General features: G+C 41.4%; 1 pseudogene; it reads right to left on the bottom strand.

Annotated features, from left to right (window-relative positions):
* LOC139341104 (serine/threonine-protein kinase VRK1-like) overlaps positions 1–18,114 on the bottom strand; it is a 22,916-nt pseudogene extending 4,802 nt beyond the window's left edge.

Raw genomic sequence — 18,114 nt, 5'->3', positions numbered from 1 at the left:
CCTCATTTCTACAGACTCTTGGCCAGTAATACATTTTAAAGGTCCTGTTCACATCAGCTTTCAGGTGAATGAACATGAATGGCATCATTCCCATCAATGGCATCATTCCCTTCTATGGCAACAACACAGCCATGGATTTAATAGAAAGTAATTTAAATTACCGCAGAATAATCAGAATGCCTATTTAGTGTCTTTAGTTTTCTGCTTCAGATGGCAGGTCAGAACTACTTTTCAACTCAGGCAGAATCACCAATCACACCAAGGCTCTGAAAAATGCCACTGCACTGCTCTTCCATGACAACTAAAATGTGATGTTGAATGTTAAAGACACAACTCCTGACTTTGTTGAGGTTGAGGGTGAAGTATAACCTTCTACAAACAGGCTGAGTGTACAACATGTGGCAAAGTAACATGGGGTTACTTCACCACATTCAGTGTCAACATGTGAGCTGACAGTCAGCGCAAATCTCCGTAATATTCCAGCCATTAAAAGCCCTCTACACTTTGGGGCAATGACACTGTTAGAGTGCGGCCTATATGATTTGAACTCAAGCATTATGCATTATTTTCAGCTGCCAGCTTTTGTGACTACAAAAACTAGCAAGTTGCAAACATTAGAAATTGAAAATGATTCTCATGGAAGACCGGTCCTAGAGCACTATGCACACAGGAATATCAGTGCGCAACAGCTATTACCCATATATGGCCTTTACACTGGATCTCCATTAAAACAGCAGAAGATGAGACAGATTGTTCTCCTCCTCCACAGGCTTCTCGTCCTGTTTCCAAATTCTCAGTTGAACCCAAGAGGAGTAAATGATCCTGTCCTGTAACCTGAAGATGCCCTGCAGACCTGGCTTACCTGTGCTGGCTCCGCTCACTGACAGCTGCTGGACTGAGTCTGGCAGATTATCCATCAGTCTGATAAAGGAGTAAAGAAAGATAAAACAGTGAGGGAGTGAGGACAGATACATCATGAGAGATGGAGTTCAGGGGTAGATAGCAGGGTGGGAAGAAAGCAGCAGGAGAACCAACTGAAAGCAAACTATCCTATAGGATGTTCAGACTTCTCTCAGGGTAAAACATTGACAGCCATTTATTTGTTGGAATTATGTGTGCTGCTGTAGTACTAGCACTCTAGTAGATGTTGAGTCAAATCAATGACTCTCCAAAATCTCTAAAATTGAAGGTTAGAAGCTTCACAGTATTTTATTCCACAGCTAGCATTAAATTGTACGTAAATCTTAGATAGTGTCTCCATCTGGTGGATTTACCTTTCAGTTTCCCAGCAGATTTTTGGCTTCTAATTATCTAAAAATCCTGCAAGTGCTGCCATCAGCCACGGACATGAAGCTCTCCATAGTACATCATTAATCATTTAAATTTCTAAAAGTGACAGAAGTAATGGACAACCAGCTAATACAGAGTGACCATAACCCAAACCTTTAAGAACCTGAAAGTGTTTGGTTTGTAGTTAAGGTTTGTCAGGTTGTGCCTTGTGTTTTCACTGTAATTTCATATTTTAGAAAAATGGAGCTGCAGTAGAGATTTATGCAAATGAAGGAATGTCTCATTTCTGCTTTGATGTGGTTGTCGACCTGAGAGGCCTCAGAGCCCTTCACACTTGGCATGCTCCATATTGAGAGGTTCTGGGTCCGGAGGCACAGATAAGATGGGCCATGGAGAAATTCCGGACTCCCTCGATAATGCTGACTGAGAAATGACATTGACCGAGAGTTACCCATATTATTTGCCTCCTCCCAGGTGGCGTGACTCTTGAGGGCAGTAGATGCTTTATTAAGCCGTGTGATACCCAGTGATGTTTAAGCTTTTGTTATCTGACTGTATCCACGCATACACGCTGTACCAAGATGTTCTCTGATGTCAAAATTGACATCAAATGTCATTATGAGAAATTAACTGAGGGGAGTTTGTGTGTGATGTGGCTCTTTCAGAAGATGGGAATTACAAGTGGATGATCTGTTGGATCAACAGACATTGGAATCACTGCTCTATACTGCCATGTAGTTCTCAGTTGTGCTATATTGCTAATTGGTATCAAAGTTATCTTGCTAACAGATTTTTTATTCTATGCAATCACATTTTGAAGATAGCAACACTGCACACACATCCAAGCCACATTTCACTAAGTCTCTATACAAGTGACAACCTACCTGGCCTTGGCCTCCTGGACCTGAGCTGGGTTTTTGAGAACACTGTCCCAAGGCAGCGACCCACATAACCAGTGAAGAAGACAAAAACCCAAAATCTGGAGGTCACCACGTCTAGATGGAGCTATAAAAAGACAGCAAGTGGTGAAGTGGTCAGAAAAAAATAATACATCTAATATCCGGCTTCTGTTAATTTTCAGATCAGATTCAGATCTCAAGTGTAAAATCCACAAAGATGAGAAGAAAATAAATGACAGTAGTAGTTTCACTTGTATCAAAAAGAATCTATAGTATCTTCAAACATCTGATTTTTTTCCCCAGAGCAATCAAGGTTGAACACCATTTACATTACACCATTTTAATACCATTTACAGTGCTGAAGCAGATTTGTGATTCACAAAGAAGAATAAATCAAAACCCCAGCAGCACAGATTCTAATTCACACTTACATTATGTCACCTGTCAATGGGACATTTTTGTTTCACCCAACAAGATGGAGACTGATGAAGATGGAAACTTGCTTGCTTGTGATTTACAGTCTGTCTGGATTCAGTTGAGACACAATGACAGTGAGATTACATACTGAATGTGAGGACAATGATGAACATAGGGCCTCAGTTTGTGCTCTATGCTGGCTCTGGCTCCCCTTTGCCAAGACAAAAGCCCTCTGGAGTGCTACGCGAGACTTTCTTTTTCTTTTTCTTCACATCCTGTAGTTGCCTATTTTATAAAACCACATACCTGTGATCTCTCCAGACAGAGAAATATATTCCTTTCTTCCTCACTGTATACACTGTCTGCTTGTAAAATATAGAAATGTCTGAGGCCACATCACTACCGCATTACATAAGTGCACCGTTGACCCCTTTCAAGTATGTGTACGTGCATAAAATATAATGACAGTCAGAACCTTTTTTTATGTCTAAACTTGAAAGACAGAGAACAACACAATTCCCGTCTAATTCTGTATGAATAAGCAAGACTCCAACCATGCTAGAGGCTCTGTGAGGCTGTAGTGCTCGTTAAAGAAAACCGAACTGTGAAAGTTGAGATTTAAAGTTTACTTTTGATCATTACAAGTTGGGAAGTAAATGTAAAAGTAGTAGTGTTTGGTATTGTAGATGTTTTTATTATACCATGTTAAAATTTTCTGTTAACGTTTTTCATATGGACTATATGTTAAGCATGTTAGCATGCTAACATTTGTTAATTAGCACAAAGTACAGAGTACAGCAGGGGCTGATCGGAATATCATGAGTTTTGCAGGTGAACTTGAGATGATGATGGCCAAGACGAAAAGTTAAGGGATAACCAAACAATTCATCCTCAGGGGACATGAATGTTTTCACCACTCTGAAGAAAGACTGCTCATATTGCTGAGCTTGAAATTCCTCAACTAACTTCCTGTTAGTTGATGTTCTGTGTGCGCTGACAAAACACAGCCCTGGTTCTGCAAATGGGCAACAAACGAATTGGCTCGTACCAAGCCACACAACACTTTTCCAGCCAGTCAGGAGTAGGTGGCGTTCATTCTTGGGCACAGGACAAGGAGAGCGGGATGATGGAACAAGAGGGACAGTAAATCTGGCACGCTAAGATGCAAACACATTGTGAAGACGGAGCTATACCAATGATCTCGTTCCAGAATAACCTACACCACCTTTAAAGGGGTACCCTCTTTACACAGTCAATTCACAGGTCTTGGGGGGTGTACTACTAAATGTGAAAAAAATGTTGTATAAAGCATTTTGTGTCTCTACAGGGAGCTGTGTGAAGTGTTATAAATTGCATCAAGTGATGCCACTTGAGTCGGCATCGGTGGGGGTTTTGACAATGAAAAAAACTGGGGGCGTGGAGTTCCAAAGAAGTGTCCTTTGCAGGCCACTCCTCATCTCTGCACGAGGCTCCAGGCTACATTAGCTGCCACTAGCACAGCACACCTGAATCTCTGACCTAACTGTCAGCAGTCGAGTTGTATTGTTGGTAATGTAGGCACCAGGTTTTGAACAGGAAGAAAAAAATATGATATCCTTGGTTCTGCTGCAGCAATTTGGGTCTTTTTCAACAATGTTACAGGAGTACATGCTGAAACGGCGGAGTACTCTTTCAATGCTTTTTTCAAATATGCCATTTGGCAGATCTTAGCTTGTATCACTGCAGTCTCTGCTGTTTTTCTTCTATGTGCATAGAAAATGAGTAAAGCAGTGACAAATTCTTCATTCTTCATCTACAAAGACTTACATTTCTGCTGAAAGGCACAATTTAAAAGGAGCAGTTCTGGGCAGTGTTTAACAGCACTCTGAAGAACTAAGAACTACTGTGGTCAAACTGAGCTTTACACCTAGGTATTTAATTAGTATGAGCACTGCAAACAGCTGTGTATCTGCACTTTACGTGTCTCCTTGAAGTTAGAAAAGCGTTCCACAAATGATAACCAAAAATACTTCAGCACTTCATGGAATTGATCAGCAGGGCAAGTAGAACAGAATTAAAAATTAGGGAATTCTGTATTTGAAGACAAGAAAAACTATATCAATTACACCAGCGGTATTTCCCATGTAGTAAGAGTTCCTTAAGAACAAGTCTAGTATGTTTGCGTCTTATTGTGAACATGTGTGATTGCATAGGTCTACATTAATGTGTGAGGTCTATCAATACTTGTCGACCAAGTCCATCCAGAAGGGTCGAGCCCGGGGAGTTTTAGCAACTCAATACTGTAACGGCTGCCACACATCTCTGGAGAAATTACCTATCGACTGGTTCCATCAGAGGGGAGAAATCTCCTCCCTGAGCCACAGCCAGCATTGATCCTCCACAGCCAACAGGCTGCTCTAAAGAGGAAGCATGGTCACTGCCACACAGACCCAGATTACATGGAATGGGTGGGCCTGTAAGGCAGTAATCCGATTACACCTTAGTTCATGAAATTTAGGTAATCCAAATAGTTTTAAGGTAGGTACAGAATATCAAGGGGTAGGGATGTGTTGATACACAGAGTGCAAAAGATGAAAGGAAATCACTTCAAGGAAACAAATGTTGTGAATAAAAAACTCAGGACCACTAAACTGCTTGGGCCCAGCATGGGGCTAAACGATCAATGTCGATGATCAGAATGGGAGAGGTGGTTAAGGACTGGATGTTGACACTGACTTTATAGGAAAGGCCATGAGAAGAGTGATGTTAGCTAATGTCCTAACATGTCAGCATCAGAAACCCTAAAGTAACTCAACTTAATGGGTATGAAGCCATGTGGGGGTTCTCAAGAGATTTCTTCAAAGTATGGCATTGATGCTTCTGAAGATCTAATACAAGTTAGTGTGTCACTCCACAGCTCTAACCAGCTACAGCTATCTTAATGGACCTGATGTACACTGCAGCATAAACCTGTGGACCAGATCTCACAAAACCATTACTGAAGACCATGAGAATTGTTTTGACCTTAATGTGCAACAAGCAGAGAAAAGTTGCTAATCAACATGTACGATCTAATGCTAAAATCAAACTACATGCACCTCTCAAACCAACAGACTTGCGGTGTCAAAACGAAACTGGGCATTGTGGACGGACACTTTCTCTCACTTAGTTTGACAACTTGTCTATTGAGACGTTGAGACAGGACAACAACAGGAGCACAGAGCAGTCATTTGCGCACAACTATAGACATGGTCAAACAAAAATAGGATGTTTTTTTTTTATTATTTCAGTGAACCTGTAACGATCATCTTCAGGTCAGCAGCATACCCAATGAATCCCACCTGTGGGTGCAATGTGACCCTCTGCACACATGTTCACTACACACCCACTGGCGTCACTGACAGAGCCCACTTTCGCCATCAAGTGATGATGAATGGTTCCACGTGCACTTTCATTCATAAAACTGTGATTACACACATGAACATCCATCATGTTATCTTTTAGTTCAGGTCTAACCACAACTTAATCCTCTTACCAAGACTGATTGCTTCAAGTTGAAGTTCACTGACTCGTCAGGTAGAACAATGAAGTTGGTCCTGGCACTTTACCAATCACCTCTTCAGGTCACGCAAGTCGTGAAACATTGTTTGGGGTTCAACATGTAGTCTCCATTTGACTGACTGGGGTCCAATTTGTAGTATGCCATGTCTTTTTTCCCAATACATAAATCTATGATTGCCTAATATGACTAATGTGGTCAAGACCAAATATTGTGTAGACTGATTCTGGCATCAGGATAGAGTGTGTTGTATGTTGCCCAGACTATAATGCTGAAGTACAAGCCCTGATTACAAAAACTGTGTCTAAAGCATAAATTAAAAACAGAATGCAAACATTTGTAAATGACCTGTATTTACCAACAACAGTTTTATGAGCCAATGTAGTAATATCCTTTATACCAGCGGTTCTAAACTGGTCTGACTTCAGGACCCATCATCACCCCTTAATGACAAGCTGCAACCCAAGCTACGACACGTATAAACGGCACTCCGCTGCATAAAAAAGCCCCTTCAAAATTAAAGCGCAAGATTTTTTTCTTAACTTTTTTTTTTTTACAAAGTCTCTCAACTGCTTTGGAATCTGAGTTGTGAAAGTGACTTTAATGAACTATTGGATCCCTGTTCAGGTGGAGCAAAGCATGGAACTTAAACCAGTAAAGCTAGTGGTGACTTATTTCTTTCACAGCCACTTTTTTTCTGCAGCAAAAACAATATAAAGTGTTAACCATGTTAGCTCCAAATATGAAGCTGTCATTGTCTGTTACACTACATCTCAACAACTCTGAAAATAAGAGTTAGGACTGTTTGCCCTTGTGGGTGTATAACATGCACTAAGTCAGCATTACAGTGTGGCTTTCTATTGTTGTAAATAATTACACAACACTTCATTGCTACTGAGAGCCTGTTAAAGGAGAATAAAGATGAAAAAACATGTGGTACTGACACTGGAAAAAGTGTTGCAACTCCCAAAGCATCATAATAGATTAACAATTAAAAAGATCAACAACTACATTAGCGTTGCTGCCCTCTGTACGTGCTCTGGGCGCGTTATCGAAGCTCATAATAGTGTTTTGTGTGTCTGCTCTTCTGTATTTAATGCGTTTTGCCCTCAAATGAGGAGTGACATGGGGCAGTGCACAGAGATGTGCATGTGCATATACACTTAAAGAGCTCTCAAAGGAGGTTGGGCTGAAGGATGCTTGAAAAACACATACATGCACAATGCATAAAAACAGAGCACCAACATAACTGCGCGCGCTCTCTCACACACACACACACACACACACACACACACACACACACACACACACACACACACACACACACACACACACTATCACATGTTCTCTACACACGTTAGACAGGGAGACAGCGAAGGTATTGTTGTTAATTATCTCCTATTGTTATTCAGATTCCCTACAGCATGCTGTAGTGTCACACTCTTAACCCCTCTGTTCCAGTCTTGTCGTTTGGAGATGGTCTTGTGTCCACTGGACGCCCACTGAACGCTGGTAATTACACCGTTTAGCTCTAGGATCAAAGGCCTGCCAGTCTGCAGCTGCATTCACCAAACCTCACTATGACAACCTGTCAACATCTTTGTGGGGATTAGTGCCATCAGGTTAGGGAAGGGCAGATAATGGTCAGGTCATCAGACATAATATCCATGCGCAGTGGAAAATACTTGTCTTTCTTTAAGTAGGTGTTAAATATACACTATACATACCCACACGCAGCTAGATAGATACATAGGTTTCTTCAGGTCTTTCTTTGAATGACAACTGTAATATAGGCAATATAAACATTGATTATCTCTGTCAGGCTCGCAGCACTCTTGGAGCTCCAATAACAGCACTTGGTGGAAATGGATGCTTACTTTAATATTGTATTCTTTCATGTAGAATAGCAAAAAGGTACATCTCAATTTGAATAGCTCACCTTTCTTTTGCTCGTTCCCTCCCACTTTCAAAACCATTAAAATTGACATGACTTCCATTTGATAGTTACTGCTGACAGGACATTTTCTGCCACTCCTTTATTCACAGACTGTGTTGATAGAAACACTACCCGTAGCGATTAGGGAGTCTGAGCCATGCTAACTCACAATATCGTACTGGAGGGTAGTGGAGTTGGTCGCGTGGAGCTCATAGAGGTTATCTGTGGCTCGGGCCTCACTCTAACCAAACATCAAAGCCCTTAATTAATGGGGGATGAATACACGACGCAGGTTATGACTTCAGCTAATTAGGGAATTGTTAAACAGAGACGGTACTGGGGAATTCAGCAGGGGCAGTGGATGGAGAATCGATGGTCAATGAAGAGAGGGAGCATGTAGGCAATTTGCCAGTTAATGTGTTCCCAATATCAGCCGAGGGAAGCAGATGGTGGCAGGGCGGAGAGACTGTTTTACATGTATTGACAAACGAAGACTGCAAACAAAAAGGCCAGAGCTTATAGGAGGGTAATATTAGGGCTGGGCAATAAAACGATAACGGTATGTCTCGCGATAGACACGTAATCAATATCAATAAAAAATGTGTTCGATAAAACATTCGATAATTTTTCTTTGTCGGAAGAAACCAGAAGTTGCAAAGCAAGGTTGGTTGCATGAACAAAGGCACTCGCTCTCAAGTAACCAAGCAACGTAGGGAGTAATCACTGATCAGCGGGAGTGACACGCTAACACGCCAATCATGTAACAGTATCAAGTTCGGTTGCGCCATCTCGTTTCGTGTTTGATTCTTTGCGAGGACTGAGATGAGAAATAGAAAGTGAGTGCTGCAGCGAGCAAAGAAATTGTCAATAAAACAGGGAAAGTCAGCTCGCCAGTATGGCAGTTTTTTGGATTTTATAAGTTGGACCGTAGTCAGACCAATGTGGTCTGTAACTTATGCAAGACTGTCGTCCCCACCAAGACCGGTAACACCACAAACTTGTTTAACCACCTTAGCCGCGCTCACCCGTTGGAGCACAGCTGTATTCGCCAACGTCCAACAACATCTGCAACCGCAGCACCACCACACAAGCAGCAGACCACCATGCAGAGGTATCTGCTTCAGTGCCTGATGACAAATCATCTAAAAGGCACAAAGACATAACGGAGGCAGCGGCATTTCATATAGCTAAAGACATGCTTCACTGAGCACTGAGGAGAAGCCAGGTTATAAAAATCTGTTCCACATGCTTTTTTTTTGTTAACACACTTGCAATAAAAATATAATTGAATAGTTCATGTATGTTTAGGGTAAGAAGAGCGACTAAAGTTATTCATATGTCGAGGCTGGTTTTATAGTTCAGTCAATCTTACTGCACTGTCTATCATGTTTGTTTTTACAAATGTCAAGTCTACCTCAGTTTCTGCTATGTTTATAAAACACTGGACATATTTGAAAACATTTTATTCACCAGAAGGTGAATCAGCTTGTGAACATGTGGGGTTCTTCCGTGCAAAAAGGGAAATTACTACAGGGATTTAAATCAAATCACTTTGACATGATTGGATTGCTCAGAAGTGGGCGTCGCTTTGCAAATACAACAATACAATACAAACCAGATTCCAAAAAAGTTGGGATGCTGTGTAAAACATAAATTAAACTGAATGTGATCATCTGCTAATCCTTTTTGAGGAATACACTCAATTAAAAAAAATGTGAAAAGACAATATGTCAGTGAGATGAGTCCTCAATGAGTAAAGGTGAACAGTTCTAGGAAGATTTTTGGCTTCATGGCCAAACTCAAATGCTCCAGTGTTTGGTGAATTCATTCCATTGCTCATGGAGCTTTCTGCACATTGTGATTGCTGCACATAACCTCTGTTCATCCATGTACTCACAACACATGTCAGTCAGGGCTTCTTTTTCTCTACCGTTTATCTGCTGATGAATTGGAAGACTTACCAAGTCCTTTGTGGGCATCAAGGCTAGTATACTCGATGGTTCCATTATGGCCTTTCTTCGGGTTTTCCTTGTATTCTTTGTGGACTCCATCAGGACAGTATCTGTAGGACAGCCCATAGTCTGCAAGGTAGACCTACAGCACAAAACAGAACACACGCAGGTGCACGCACGTGCGCGCACACGCGCACACACACACACACACACACACACACACACACACACACATTACTAATAACAAAGCCATTAAACAAATACACTGAATTTATCTTGTCTTATAGACATGATCCTCATTAAAATGAATAGCTGATAACTGACCATGTGTGTTAATATAACAGAGGTGTAGCTCTGGAAAATAGAGCAGCCTCACTTCTATGCACATGCGGGATAATTAGTGGAGGTGTACAGTGGGCTGACCTGTTCAGGGTTTCTGTAACCGAGCATGAGGTTGGCAGCTTTGATGTCTGCATGGACATACTCGTTCTCATGAATATACTCCAGCACAGCCACCTGGCACAGGACAAAAACACAGCACGTGCACACAAAAACAAGAGTGACAATTATGCACAATGTCAGAGGTATTTTATGTTCACCATATGGTGAAGGGCCATTGGCTGTCAGTGGCCTTTGACTCTGTGTTTTCTATCTGGGCTGCTGGAGCTCCGACTCCATCCAGCTTCTTTAAACAACTATCAAAGAACATAAAAAAAGAGTCTGCTTTTTTTCCCATGAAGATGGCCTTACCAGTCCTTGACCAAGCTGGAGTACGGTGGCCTTCTTCAGTCGACCTCCGTTGTGCTCGCAGACTTTCTGAAGATCACAGCCCAGTCGGTCCATTACCATGAAACGATACCTGAGTGAGAACATATCAGCAGTCAAAACCTTTTCTCCTGATTCTGAATAGCATCCCATCTCCTAATACCTGATACAGTAAGATGATGAGAGTACACTAAAAACCAGGTTAACAGAAGAAGATTTTTTACCACCCAGAAATTACAAGTTTTTAAAACAACTTTGCAAAAAATGCTATGGTGGAATTTCACCAAAAACTGCAACTATTCACTGTCGACATAATTACAGACTTCTAAAAGAGAAGTAGCATCAAGTAAAACAGCCAGAAAAGAGGCCGAGTTAGGTGAACTTTCAACTTGCTGGGTTAATTTTATTATGTGGTCATAATGTAGAAACTGCATTTATACCTGGCTGTGATCTGCTCACAATGCCAGCCTAGCCCCCTCCAGATGTGGTCTGATACAATCACATTCTAATAACAATGCGTTTTGTGTGCATTTACACCCTCATTAACATAATTGTTTTCCCTTATCCAGATGGGATATGAGAATACAAATCGCATGTTAATGCCAGGTATAAATGGGGTCTAAGGAACTAAATCTTCCATTACCACTAGCACCTGCTGATTTTTTCTCGTCTGTGACAAAGAAATAGAAATACAATGCTCCAGTCACAACATCGTCCTCCATTTAGATAATAATGCCATCTTAACGTTCAACACATTAGAAACAAACCCACAGTAAAAATGCAGATGCTGTTTTTGCATTGAGAAAGGGAGACGGCATGTAATCATCTAATCATCTGATAACATGTTGTCCACCAAGTGCCGGCTCTGTCAATACCTGAGGTCTTTATATTCAGCGAGCCCGGATCCCCAGTACGTTGGGATGCCCAGAAAGTCCAGCTTCCTGCTTTTCTTCCATTTTTTCACTGGAACAAGATTAGAGCAGAAATAATTATGTTAATGTGTGTATGCACATGTCCATTTTCACAATCCTGGGGTGCTTACAGTGGGGTTCTCAAAAGACTGAAGCACAGGAATAAAACCACAAACTAAATCAAAACTCAGAACAACAATGGCTGTATTGAGAAAGAAGAAATGCTGTTGTCATCGACCACTTGAGTCTGAAGGGAATGGCTTGTGGCTACATAAACTTTGGTGAGACTAATGATTCCCTAACCTTGACTAACCCCCAATCTATAAATCCTATCCTTTTCCTAGAGGAGTCTGAGCAGAGGCCACTAAACTCTACGCAAAGGCGGCAAATGTTTTGTCCAGAACTCCAGTTTGTACTTGTAAGAGTAATAATGCATGCATGCAAATATCAGTCTTACTGTATTGAGAGTACAAACACACAACTGCAAATACACACACACAGGCCCCAGACAAAGCAGTGGGCCTGGCTCAGGGCTCTATGGCGGCTGGCCTGACTGGCACTCAACCAGGCTGGCAGGTGGTTAGGGGCTCAGTGGAGGCCCAGCCATCATTACGTGTGAGTGGCTTCCTCTCTCTTGCTCCTCTCCAAACGAAGGTGTTGGAGAGCTCAGACAAGCACGGAGAGGGGGCTAACTGCCACTGAGGTGCATGTTTGCTTTGGCTTATTATTAATTACTGTGCGGCAGGCAGCAAAGCCTCTGTGCTGTGGCCACTTCATCAGTCAAACACACTCGTGCTCCAGCAACCTGCCGGAACGCTGGACGGGTGGTGCTACTCACTGCTCTCTGGTTTGGCTGCCCTCTGGTAGAACTTGAGCTCTGAGAACAGGGGGCCATTCTCCTGGTACTCCTGCAAATACAAGCACACATTATTACAGACCTGCAAACAATAGAGTAGTGAAAAAGGTGACAAAACTAAAATCAGGTTGAGAGGTGCAGAAGAATATTTTAATGAGGCACAGAGGGGTGACAGAGGGAAAGGAGTGAGAGAACACACATCATGTTTTTATTTCAAATTCTCACAAAGTATATCTAACTAAAATTGTCAGAAAAACACTGTAGAAAAAGTGTAATACTTACCTTTGAGATGTAGTGGAGTAGAAGTGTAAAGTAGCAGAAAATAGAAATATTCTAGTAATGTATGAGTACCTCAAATTTGTGCTTGAGCACGATATTTGAGTAAATGTACTTAGTTATATACATTACATTTATTTTAACAGGGAAGGCCATTGACAGCTAGCTCTCTTTTCCAATGGTGCCTTTCTAACAACACATACATCTAAAAATTACAATACACATAAAACAATAAAACTAAATTACAATATATGTGAAGCAACAGATGTACACGAAAGATCGATATCAACAAGTTTCACAGGACAAGGACAACAAGGACAATGTTTTTTAAAGCACAGCTTGTCATCTAGGCTTAAAACAAAGTATTTACAATAGGATACTCTTCAATTAAGTGACGGAATGCTCATTTCAGTGCGACTGGGTTTTTTTGTTTTTTTTTTCAGGACGATGGCTAGGGATGGGAATCGAGAACTGGTTCTTTTCTGTTCTGTTCTTTCTGGCTCAATTCCTTGGAATTGTTTGCCTGCCTGGTTAACGATTCTGCTTATCGATTCCGCCTGTCTTGCACATGCGCGATGCATTGTTTTGGTTTAGAACGGTTTAGCCCATATGACGTCGAGGCAGAAACGCTCCAAAGTATGGCTATTTTTCACGTGAAAAGATGACACCAGGGCCACTTGCAACACATGCAAAGTTTCCATTTCTTCAAAGGGGGAAATACCTCCAACATGCACGCATTCATTTGCAGGAATGTCACGTGTTTGATACGCTACTTAGCGACACTTGTGAATCTAGCGGCAGAGCAAACACCAGGGCATCATCTGTTATTAGTGCCAAAGGTAATGTTGAACTCATACAAACACAACCGTGTTGTGTTAAGGTTAGCGCCATTTCACTGTGTAAACTGCTTTCACCATGAATCATCTCCATGTCCTTCCATCAAATTTAGATGATGATGACTGCCAGAGTCAGGCTGGCACAGAGGCTGCAGCGGGTACCGGCAGGTCTCGTGCACCTCTATCCACTCCTTTCACTGAGGCAGGGAAGAGTAAAATGACCGAGACGAGGATAAAGGAATGTCACAGAGCGCTCACTAGATTTGTGGTGAAAGGTTTGCACCCTTTTGACAGATGCCCCTGAATTTCAGTAGGTTCATTCGTTGCATTTTATCTGGCATATCTGTTCAAATGAAAATCAGAAATTTGAGTTCTGTCAGAGTTGCATGTTGTTATTTTAACCAGTGTAGTTCTGCTTCATTCATTCCTACTCTGAGAAGTAGCTCACCTACTTTTTAGGTTTGTTCTGAGGTTACGTCACACATCATTTGTGCATACTGTATATCTTATATTTTCTGTGCAGAGATGAAAATATAAAAGACAGTTAACGCAAACAAACCCATTTGTACTCTTTTATTTCCTCACCCAATGAGAACCGATAAGAGAATCGATAAGGAATCGGATCGATAAGCAAAATCGATAATGGATTCGGAATCGTTAAATTCTTATCAATTCCCATCTCTAACGGTGGCATGCATTTTTTGTTTTATATGGTTTAACAGAAATTTAAGATCACTCAACATTTGCTGTGCAGTACAGAAATCCCAATGCAAATTTTGAACCAAAGGTACTTTCCACCACTGATAACTGAGTTGAGAAATGCCATGAAGTTAGCTAGTTTAGCTGACATTACATATCAGGAGGGTGACTTTAAACAGTTTGCATGTTTATTACCTTGAGTTGTCCTGTAAGGGAGTGGCTAACATGCTGTTACTTGCACTTTATTTGCTCAAGCTTCAGGTAATCAAACTTGACTCATGGCAAACTCTTGCATGCCATGGACAATTACTCACACATTATCTGAGCAAATTAACTACCATACTATAACCTCCAAAGATAACAAGTTCCAACATGACAAGAGTAATAATGCACATATTTGAGACTTTTAAGGACCCCACCCTGTTACCATGTCAATATGGTGTTTTTTACATGCTACAAGACCGGAATCAGAATCAGAATCAGAATCAGAATCAGAAAAAGCTTTATTGCCAAGTACGATTTTACACATACGAGGAATTTGCTTTGGTGAGGTTGGTGCATGACACATCTATCAAGAAGAAGCAATTAAAAAGTTAAAGAGTTAAAAAGACACCCTGCAGCTTGAGAAAAATCAGCAGTCAGAACCATGGCTGAGCATTTCCTCTGCACTGTACCAATGACAGTCTCAAAAACTCATACAGCCAGGGTTTCATACGTCACATACCGAAGGAACCAACCCTTCACCTTGCGAGGTGGCGCTTCCCAAGGGGTATCACAGAGGAAGCCAGGTGTGGCTATGTATCAGTCTTTTGCAAACTCATTTGACTCTTTTCAAAATGTTGCTGTGCTGTTTTTTTGTTGAAAAGTTGCAAAAGGTACTAAAGGTAATAGTGAGCCTTCATGCATTACCCAAGACAGAGAAAACTAGCAGGCAGTCAGCATTTTCCAGAGCACTGTTTGGAATATTTTACACAAAAATAGATGGGTTTTGCCACAAAATTTACACTGAAGGCCACCACTGTTTCATCCAATAATCCCCTGGACACAGCAAGTAAGAGCCAACATGTTGGTCAACCATAAATTCATTTTTCTTGTGTTTCATTTGTTGGCTGTGTCCAACAAAAATGTGCAATATGCTTGATAATGTTAGCCAACATTAGCCTGCCAAGTTAGATGATTATTCATGCTAAATGCTGACAGGACATTTTATATGGCTGGGAATGTTAAGTGCAGTGAGGGCATCTAGCAGTATATACTCATTTCAACAAGCATTATTGTGTCCTTTATGATAGATAGGCTGTCTGTGTGCAGCACAAATGTCCTCACCACTTTGATGACATAGTTAGTGTCTGCTGCAACAGGTCTGTCCTCATCCTGGGAGGCTTTGAGACAACAGGAGACAGAGAGGAAAGATGAGAATAAATGCAGGCCACAAAGTTGAGATTCATTATGTTAAGACGTAAGAGTTATTCTACTGGTCTGCATGTGCGCATGTAAATACTTATGTGAATGTGCAGTGTGTGTGCATGTGTGTGGGCGTGTACCAAGGTAGATCAGTCCAAAGCCACCTTCACCAATGATTTTTCCTAGCCTCCATTTCTTCTTTTCAGTGTCAGTCAGGATGAAACCCTCTGGGAGTGGTTTGGGTAACGCTCCCTTTCTTGGTGGTGCCATGAAACTGAGTTGCAGAATCTATGTGTACAAAAATGTTAGGAAAACATTTTTAAATACTGACGGAAAATGTAAAACTTTGCAAAAATTTTCTGATGTGTCTGTGATCCCAAACCTCTGAACAAAGTAGTAGGTTTCTGAGACAGAATTTAAGGAAAAAATTATTAAAGGTAAGCAGACAGCAGACTCTATCACTCAGTCTAACATAAACATGAAAACAAAACTTAAACAACACAATAGGCGGTGCAACAGTTTGCTGGTACAACACTGCCCTTCCATTTTTCTGTACCATTACACTGCCAGTTCTCTATTGTACAAGTTAAAGACAACAAATGAATTTAAAATACGTCAGCTTTAAGATATTGACATACAGTTTGTTATGAAAAAGCACTGTACACATTGTAACAGTTAACTGTCGGTGTTTAGCCATGGGGAAGTTGAATATTCGATGGATATTCACTCCGGGTCACAGTTTTTTTTCCCAACAGCTTCCATGTCATGTGAATTAATGACTCAAAATCCATATGAGATATTATCATCGTACTGGACAAATACACACCATCATGGTGTAGTTCCAACTTTCTCATATTTTATCGAAAAATCAGCAGTCAGTAGCTTTCATGTCATGTGACTGAGTGAATCCAGACCAATGCGGATTTTTCCATAAAAATATGAATATAAAATATGACAGGCACTCAAATACTCCATGATGGGGTGTATCTTACTTGTCCAGTGTAGTAATTCGCGAACGAAACGGCTCTTCGAGCCGGCTCTTTGAAGTGAACAATTGGGGTCGGCTCCTACCTGGGAGCCGGAGAGGGAGCCGAATTGGGGTTTTTTTTGTTTTGTTTTTTCTCGACTTTTTTTCCGTTCAAGCCGCACATGATTGGTCAACTACATGAGTGTGGTGGCTTCAGTGTGTACACACTGAGCAGGAGGGGGAGGTTACAGACACAGCGTACACACACACACACACACACACACACACACACACACACACACACACACACACACACACACACACACACACACACACACACACACACAGGGCCGTGACAGACAAAACGCTGGAAAGGTGAGAAAATGAGTGACCGCAGGAAATGCAGTAAAATTTCATATAAGGTATGTCTTGTGCATTAGTAATTAATTTTACGCACAATTCTACATCATTTTGGTAATAAATTAGTTTAAGCAACAAAAAATCTGAGGAGCCACTTGGGAGCCGAAAGAGCCGCCTCTTTTATGAGCGCCGAGCTGTGAGAATCGGGTCTCTTAAAAAGACCCGGAATTCCCATCACTAGTAGTAATAGTATCTCACGTGGATTTTGAGTCATTGAGTCACATGACATGGAAGCTGCGACCCGGAGTGAATATCCGTCGAATATCCGACTTCAGGCCAACTTCCACTCGGTCTGTTTTAATATGAATTTAAGTTGTGTGAGCGTGAGGAACAGCACTTTAACAGCTAAATTTACGGGACTGTTGTTGTAAATCACACACTTATTCAAAAGTTTGGAATTTCCACAAGTCCGCGGTGGAGTTCTTATCAAACTGGATGTAGTTCTCCTCACCTTGAAACGCAGCCCTTCAGGACTGAGTGAATCTCAGCTTTTTCAGCTCGCTCAATGCAACACCGCAGATAAGCAGCTAGTTTAAAGTTAGTTACGTGAAACACAAGAATGGCGACTGAAATGGCTGCTCAGTGGAAAGTGAAAGAACCGAAGACCGTTAAACGCTTTGCAGTTAGCTAACGAGCGTCAGTTAAGCGTTCAAATAACTGTGGTTGGTAAATTAGAGGACAGCATCTAGGCAACTTAAGAAAGTTAGCGCCCAACTAGCAGATACCCTAGCTAGTAAGTACCTTTTGAATATGACTCACGTGCTGGAATATGCACCAACGTCCGGAGGGAATCCAAACCGCACGCAGTCAGTTGAGCTTTTTGTATAAAAACATATCAATACGGTGTCGTAATTATGACTCCATAGAGAAAGTCTGAAATGTTTAGCCTTCTTTCACAAGTTCCTCAGTAGCCCGGTGTAAAACAGAAACCAAAACCCATCACTTCCT

The sequence above is a fragment of the Chaetodon trifascialis genome, chromosome 13 (assembly GCF_039877785.1).
Source record: "Chaetodon trifascialis isolate fChaTrf1 chromosome 13, fChaTrf1.hap1, whole genome shotgun sequence".
NCBI lineage: Eukaryota > Metazoa > Chordata > Actinopteri > Chaetodontiformes > Chaetodontidae > Chaetodon > Chaetodon trifascialis.
The sequence above is the reverse complement of the archived record's forward strand: the minus strand, read 5'-3'. Positions and strand labels throughout refer to the sequence as shown.